An 8,883-nucleotide genomic window follows, 5' to 3' on the forward strand; every position below is an offset into this window, starting at 1 on the left:
CCGGCCGCGGTGCTCGTAGGGCGCGGCGACGCCCCTCTCGTACAGGGGTGTGTCGTGACGTCAGAGGTAACGAAGAGGTAAACAACTTTGACCGCGTGAGGTTTAAAGCAACACCCGTTCATTCCCCCGGATCTCTGAAGCAACGGGGGGGGGGGGCGAACACCATCCGCCTGACGTGGCGGCTCATTCGGGGGGGGGGGGGGGCTGTGCCCGTGACCCGCTGTTCTCTCTTTGTTCTGGGAGCAGAATGATACAAAAACACGAATAAACCACCACACCGTCGATGGTGCAGCAGTGGGAGCAGCAGTGGCAGCCGAGCGGTGGCCTAGATTGATAATTCACTGCATCGCCTCCATTCTGCCTTTGACGCTGCGCTGGTGTGCTCAGTGAGGCGGGTGGATCGGAGGGGTGTGTCCGCTCTGCAGCACTGTGGTAGGCTGAGAGGCGATGCCGCGGCATGGCGATGTTGCCATACATTTGCAATGCATGAGGAAACATGGCGTGTGTGTGTGAGCTATAAATAGGCGATTAAACAGATCCACCACTACAGCATCATGCTGACACGACGCACCATCCTCCTGGATGAAAAATACGCATCTTTCTTTCGCATCCACTCATTTGTGGCACTAACTTATAGCACTTTGTAGTTTTGCTTTATTTTTTGAAGGTATTGTGCTCTCTTAAGTCTTGTTTTTCTGGGTTTGCACCTTCGGGGTTGAATGCACTTATTGTAAGTCGCTTTGGATAAAAGCGTCAGCTGAATGTACAATGTGAATGTAAATTAAATGTATTCAAGCGCTCCTTCCGGTTATACATGTGCTCTTATAGGAGCTCTGCCATGTGCTGGAAATGGTGATGTGAGTTGTGCTGGGGCCCGGCGGAGGGAGAGAAGTGGGGTGAAGGTCAGGGGTGTGTCTATAATGTAAACACAGTAAAAGGCTACAGATATGAAGGGGAGAGAGAGAGAGGGCCCCATCCGGTCCCATGTATCCTCTTCCAACTAATAGTTATCCAGCCCTGCTGCAGGCTGAAAACATGAGGTACAACTGAACACATTGTACAGAGAAAACATGCTCTGCAGAGTCTTGTCTAGAAGTTGCTGTAGTATAACATGGTGTTCTAGCAATAAAAATGTATTCCTCCTGGCCTATTCACATGTTTTAAATAGCTTTTATGAATACAGTTTACAGTACAAATAAATTCCTCCATTTTATCTAAAAAAAACACACATTTCCAACTCAAAACAGCAATGCCATCATCAATCCTGAAGCAGGTTATAACTTTTAGCAAAAACACAAAGGCTAAATTGTCGACTGCTCTAACGACATTACAGACTACATGATCAAGCTAGAGTCCCTTGTTTCTGTTCGAATGTGGAACCGGAGCTGTGCTTTCTCACATGATAGTCATCCCCTGCATGGATCTAAACAGTCATCACAAGGTGCTGCAGAGAGTACACACAGTATATCTGAGCTTGGAATGTATTTTGAATGTCTTGTGTTATAACATAAAATGTAATTTCTGACGTTTACCTGGCCTATTCACATCTTTCTTTCTCGCATATAAAAGGATTGCTTTTATTCACAGTTTTACTATTGTACTTTTTCTATTCCAGCCAATCTTATCTGTTTGTTCTGTCTTGATATAATCTTAACCCCTGCTATGTTATTGCAATCATTGCAGTGCTGGGGCTGCTGTAAGTTCTACACTACTTCTCCTTTTACAATCCCTGCCAGCGCTGCCTTCTAGCGCCTTCAAAACTTTGCACAACATACATTCCCCAAATATTCCAGCTCATTCCACATTAGGCAGTTATGCAATTTGTACCCACGCTGTGGCTGAACATTACAAACTGCTCAACAATTAAGGTTACACCATAAAAACCCAGCATGCACGTGCAAATTTCTCTGTCTGCTACAAACTTTAAGTTTTATATCCCGGTTTGAATTCTGTCTCAAACTCAGACTCAACATATCCCGAGCCCTTAAGCACCTTAGACGTGTGTCATAATCTTATTAACTGTTGATTCATGTACAGTAACTGGTAGTAAAGTGTGTGGGTGTTAGGTGCATGCTCATGGAGAGTTGATCCTTGTCCTGTGGCTTGGGCGCTCTCCAAGTCTGGCACTTGCGCTGGATCAAGCTGTTCTGCTAACAGGGATTTATTTGGCTCCACAACACCCATGTCAGACATGTATCCGGGCCCAGCCATTTTGTGTCCTCAGATGCTCCGGCCCTTCCCACCTGAGCTGGCTTGCTGTTTGGAAACAGGAAGGAGGGTGGAAATATTTGACCCACTAAAACTGCACAAGCTTGTATTCGTGGCACTGGTGCAGAAATGTAAATAGCTTGACAGACAGGTCTCATCATGACACATGTCTTAAGGACAGCCTGATTTGTATCAAGTCTATTTCACAGTGTGAATGGACAATACGGGACAGGTGAACCTCACATATTAAAATGCACATCCAAGCAGTAATGTGGATGCAGCTTTAAAATACATCCATTTAAAGTGGAAAACTGGCCGCAATAATCAATCTACATTAATTATTGTAGCTTAAAATATTGAGGAAAATCATTTGTTGATGCAATGTTCTTTGTGAGTGAGATTAGACATGTGAGTATTGTGGGAAATACAGCATCAAATACTGTTGTAGGATGTATGATGTGTGCCACAATATGATGACATGAAGTAAATTAACATAGGGACAGTCTTGGCAGTGTGAGCCACAGAGGGAGGTGTGCCTCCACGATGAACCAAACATGTCCTACACATGTTACAGTAAACCAGCCAGTAGCACTCATTGTGTCCAGTAATATAGCGACCAAGGCCCTCAGGTGCACCCCCCCCCCCTCCCCATCTCAGCCCATATCCTGAGAGCATGAGGGTTGATAAGCGGGCAGATGTCCTGATGTGTACACTCAAACCTCGCCTGCTCCACTCTCTTATGTTCACTGCAATACCACACGCATTCCTGCTGCTCTGAAGAAACCAAGGATATCCTGCTGAAGGGACGACTGGTCTGTTCCACCCATATCTGTCATCATGAGCTCAGCTGTCAGGCTGCTGGTCGAAACCTACACAGACTCACTTCCTCCAGGCCAAACCAGATTCTCTGTAGATTGAATGGAGAAATTTGATCAGCTGTGGATGCCATCTTCTTAACCCCAACAATCCTGTTGATTACCGAGTTCATTTTAAATCCATCACGCTCACGGACCCTGTCTGAACATGTGCAACTGAACCCTGCGCTTGCTGACAGGCAGACTGCTGGTGGTGAAGACAAGCATTTCTGTCCCTCTTTTTCTCAGCACTGCGGACACCCGGGCCCACGCCAGTAGCCCCCTGCTCACGCTTAACAGTGGACCCGCACATTCTCACTGTCATCGGTTTGACAAAGACAACACACCACAGAAACTGAATCTTCATGGAAAACAAAGGAAAAATTATTTCTGGCTTTTATCAGTAGCCTGAAACATTATCCGCAGAAGATTAATCTATCAGTATTTCTTTTTTTGTATAAACATGAGCACATGATAGCAAGTTTTGTAACATTGAATATACCAGTTATTGTTAAAAAATAACAAGTTTTCTGTGGAAAAATATCCTATTGATCATGAATAGTAGTTTTAATCATGAAAACATGTAACCTGGTTTCACGTGGCGGTGAGGCCCTTTAATAGTTCGCCAGGAGGTGAATGAGATGATTGTAGACTTAGGGAAGCAGGCGACGAGGTGGAAGCGCCCTGAAACTCATCAATATACCTTAAGTGGAGCCTGTCAGCACTTTCCAGTTTCTCTGGGTCAGCGATAGGGGGTAATGTTAACACAGAAATCCAGCACGGCTCCACAGATCCTCAGCAGCATCCACATGTGCTGCACCGAGATTATCAGTAGCAGCTGCATCACCGTGTGGCGTCCGAGCTGCACCATCCTGGACTGTAAAGCTGTGCAGCAGGTGATCCAGACAGCATAGGTTCTCACAGGCAATGAACGGGATGTTTACCACAGGAAACACTCGAGGGAGGCCCACAAAATAATGCAGGACACACTCGTCCTGCCACCTCAAACCCTGTAGTCTTATACCCTCTGGAAAAACATGAACAAAATATTGTTTCCAGCTTTCGGCAGGTTCAGGACAGTGTCCAAATGTCCCTCATTCATTCATATCCTTTGTTTACTGTCTCCTACTGTCCTGAACTGTCCTTTTGGTTTATTTTTTTCCCCTTTCAACAATGATTAAAAAAGGTTTAATTGGTTGTCTTGTTTAATTTATTTTAATTATGTTGCTGGTACAGACATAACATATGTAAATGCAGAAATTAAAAGTACTGAGCTGAACTGTACTCTTCATAAAAATTAAATATCCACGAAAAATTGCAGTACCCCTAAAAAATTCCTGTCAATGTAGCGAAGTTTAACCCTTGTTCCAAAGTATAAGTTATGAAGTGTCATTTGATAAAAGAATTTATTCTCAAATAAAGCAGAAAATAAATTGGCCTGTAGTAGTTATGTTAAGACTCTGTTATAATATTAAATGGTTCAAATAAAAGCAACATATTTGGTTTTAAATACTATTAATGATGGGGGAGTTGTTGCTCAAATAAACAGTTGTCGCTTCTTGTCTTCAAAGATTTATGTTGCAGAAGATAAAGAGGATTGTTGAAATTCCTTTGTCTTCTTCAAATATTGACTCTAGAGACCAGTGGTTATTTTTCCTTTTTTTATAATTCCTCAGCAGATAGCCAAGACAGAGTGGACGCTGTTCCTGGACTCATACTGTTTTTTGAGTTATTGAAACCAGATATCGGATGTGCAACAGGACCAGCTCTCAGATTTAATGATGCAGTGAGACTGACAGTGATATTTCATTCACACACACAGAAATATTAAACCCTCCCACTGGCTCTACCAGTCTCTGCTGGGAGCTGCAACGTGGAGACCTTACTCACTGTATGAGGATCAGCGTGGTCCATCAGAGTTCCTCTAGTTCCCCCTTCTGGGAGGATGAGGGACACAAATCATGCCTTAAGTGGAGCAAACAAGCTTTAACAACACCACACAGCTGAATATCGCAGTGTGTTACAGTTTTCAAGATGGCACAGAGGAAGTCAGCCATGAATCACTGAGGGCCTGCCAATGAATGCAATGCAACCGGAGGAGCAAGTCCCAAGAGAATACATATTTTTGCAAACTTGCAAGAATGGTAATGTAGCCTATGATTACAAATCTAAAAATAGACTTTTTAAAACATCATTCCCAACGAGGAGGTTATTTTCACTTGTTTCCATTTGTTTGTTTGTTTATTTGTTTGTTTGTTAGACAGATTATGCAAAGGGATTAGCCAAGAGAGAACACATTACTTTCTTTAACGAGATATAGCTTTTTTATTTTTTTATTCACACTGCATTACCCAGGGAATAATACGTACAAAAGGGTTAGGATTGGCTGCAGCAAGATATACATAGGTTTGATTTGTAAAATGTTTTTAACCTTAATTGATTGCTCCATACATTTGTGATTGTAGAAAATAATTGTGTGTGCAGTATGTGTGTGTTTCCACAGTCCTCTCCGGCAGTGAGTTCAAAATCTCCTCAAGCAGAGTTGTTCTAGAGGTGAACCCAACATCACTGGGGTCAGGGGCGGCTCCTGGTACAGGCGACATAGGCGGTTGCCTCGGGTGAAATCCTCATCCTCTAACTCCGGGACGGACCGGAGGTAGAAGCGCCGCGAAAAGCGGTCCGCCTCATTTCCTCGGCCATGTTCGCACCGGTAGTGTAATGCTGGGAAGAACCGGGAAGCACCACGGCCACACACGCACAAGCACATAATCTCCTGTGGGGGTTGGGGGGCGGCTACAGGCTTGCGTAGGTCAGTCACCTGTGAATACCAGCATCATTTACCCCTGAACCAGCGCGGAGAAATGCGCTCCCTGGGCCGCAGGGATGAGCCAGCCCCACGCCACTACGCTGCCATGGGTGGAACCAGGACACAAGCGGACACAGGAGCTGGGTCCGAACTCATGGGTAAGTTTGGCAGGCTGTCGTGTTGGCAGGACTTAAACCACCTATTCATTGCACAATATCTAGTAATATGTACATCTAAAAACAAAAATGAACCATAACCATTTCAAATTAAATATATTTAAAACAATGAAATTAAATGAAATTAAAAAATTTAATTAAATTAAAAAAATTTAAAAAACTGCGCGCGCACATTCTTCGCAGAAGCCCTTTGCGCACATCCTGCGCAGAAGCCCACTGCGCAGGAATTGGGCGCACAGGTTTTTTTTAGAAATTTTATTTTATTTTTTTATTCATTTGATTTAATTTAACTTTTTTCTTTTTTTTTTATATTTAATTAATTTAAACTTACATAGTGTAATATATTTTGCAATTAATAGGTGATTGAAATCCTGCCAATTTTAAGAGTTCAGTATATTGAACTGCAGTTCTACCTGTTGAACAACTACCACTCTAAACACTAGGCCAAACCTCCTGAAAAAAAACCTGGGGTTTAAGTAATCTCACAACACACAGTAATACTTCAAATGTCTAAGGTTTTTTATAATAGAGGCGTTGGACTAGTGGCAGAAAATTAGACTATGGGCAGAAAAGGTCTCTGGTTCGTCTCTGGTTCGACTCCATGGAGAAACAAGAAAAAAACCAACCTGGACTGATCTGTCCAAAAATCTAAGAGGATTCTCCCTACCCAGTCTAGTGCCCCTGAGCAAGGCACTTTACTCCCCCAACATCTGCTCAGGGCGCCGTACACGGCTGCTCACTGCTCTGTGTGTCCTGCACCAGATGGGTTAAAAGCAGAGGTTAAATTTACCTACAATTGCATGAGTGTGCTTGTGCACGTCTGTGCATGTGTTTGGGACAAATAAATGTATCTTAATCTTAATAGATCAAACACCAAAAAGAGCATGGGTTTGCAGGTGGTTCCATGTGTTCAACCAGTTAATGAGATTTTCTTATTTGGTAAAAGTAGTCTGTCCTGGGCAGAAAGATGCATTGTTTCTTTGTCATTCAAGCCCTGGATTTGGATGGACTGCATGATATTAACACAAAAGACAAAAATAATTGAACTATAATAGTCTTAGAGCAAATTTAATACATCTTAGATACTATAGTTGTTGTAACACCTCAGTGAGGTCAGGGGCAAGCATTTATTCTGGGTCTTCGGGTGACACCCTGGACGCACAGTACAACATCGTCATTTTTTTGTGTGAGAGTCGGCATTGTGCATATACTCCTGCACACAGAAGAATTTCTGATTTCTCTACAGCAGACCAGGTGAAGACCACGCCTGTGACCTGGCAGTCAGCGCTTTTAAAGGAGTGGCAGAAGGAATCAGGTTGACAAGATGGCTTTTATTCTCTGTCCAAAAATTGAACAGGGTGATAGACTATTAAAAAAAGTTTCCTTTGATCCATGCAGGGGAGTGATGCGACGTGAAACCTCAAAGGCAGCATCTCTCTGGGCGCTTGCCTGCAACGCCTGGGTGTGTTGCCACAGGGGGGCGCTGCACTAGTTTTGGCTGTGTACAGGCTCGTCACTGGCAGGAAGAAGAAGAAGGAAAGGATGAATGCTGGATGATGCTCAGAGAAAGTTCAGACACTACGAGTCTTTTCTGCGATGACAGGAGTCTTGGCTGAGACATCGACTTGTGTGTTTGACTACAGAAATCTCCTGTCTTCCCACAGGTGGTCGACTTTCTGTACAAGTAGGTGGATGTGTGCGTTAAAAACGAGCCGAGTCTGGTTCCACTCTGTGACGCCGCTTCTGTCGCGTTACGTTTGGTTATCTGGGTCCGCTTTAGTTAGTTAGCTAACTAATATTAACGAAACACGGTTAGGTAAAGCTTCATAATCCTGAATTCAACAAAACATGTTGTAATGAAGTGATTGTAAAGACAGATCTTCCGGGTGTAGGAAGACTAAGTATCGTGAAGTTGCGGATGCACTACACGTGGTCCCATGGTGTAATGGTTAGCACTCTGGACTTTGAATCCAGCGATCCGAGTTCAAATCTCGGTGGGACCTCACCCTTTTGTGCATTTTCAGTCATTGTTTTAAAATTCACGATACACTGGCCTCCTCCTTTTCTTCAAAGATGGTGTCTATATTATCACGCTCGCTTTTGTGTTTCATTTGTGTGAAAGCTGACAGCATTCACTCTGTAGTTTTCTTTTTTATTATTGTGCATTTATTTAGGTTTCAGATGCGAACAACTCCTGCATACATGCGTCGACCAATTTTAAACATAGAAACCTCAAAATGTTCTGCTGGTTTGGTACATTTCTGTTGTAATATTTCTTCTATCAATTCCACAGACTCTTTGAAATGTGCAAGCATTTATGACATGGTCAGAACATGCCATTTCAGTGTGATTCAACAAAGTATTTCAGAACTCCGCATTGACGGCTGATTTTCTTTTTACTTATTTGATATTGTAAAAATGGGGGGAAATGTCATGATCGACAGCTGAGACTGACTCGGACCTGGATATCATGGCTTCACCCCCTGATCCCTATTGCGCAGATTCTGATTCCAAAATAACATACTCGGCTCAAAATGGCAGCGTTTGTATTTGAGGTATTTAGGCTTCATTTCTGGATAGTGGGGGAAAGCGGAGAAACGCCGTCGTCCATCTTTATTTAGTCAATAAGTTCAATACGAAAAGGAAATGGTTACCAACCAGTTTGCAAATAAGCACTGAAATATTTGACACAAATTTATTAAATGATGAAGCACACATTTGTAACTGATGTCCTTTTATTGCTTTTATTTTCTTTTCAAATATGACATAGCCTACACCACCCCCCACCCCCACCCCCACCCCTGAGGCCTTAAATATATTACTTCTTATACATATAAAT

General features: G+C 43.1%; 1 non-coding gene across 1 annotated transcript; it reads left to right on the forward strand.

Annotated features, from left to right (window-relative positions):
* Positions 1 to 7,975: 7,975 nt before the first annotated feature.
* trnaq-uug (transfer RNA glutamine (anticodon UUG)) lies at positions 7,976 to 8,047 on the forward strand. Its single transcript has one exon. It is a non-coding gene; the product is annotated as a tRNA-Gln (tRNA).
* Positions 8,048 to 8,883: the final 836 nt, after the last annotated feature.

The sequence above is a fragment of the Limanda limanda genome, chromosome 4, assembly GCF_963576545.1.
Source record: "Limanda limanda chromosome 4, fLimLim1.1, whole genome shotgun sequence".
Classification (NCBI taxonomy): Eukaryota; Metazoa; Chordata; class Actinopteri; order Pleuronectiformes; family Pleuronectidae; genus Limanda; species Limanda limanda.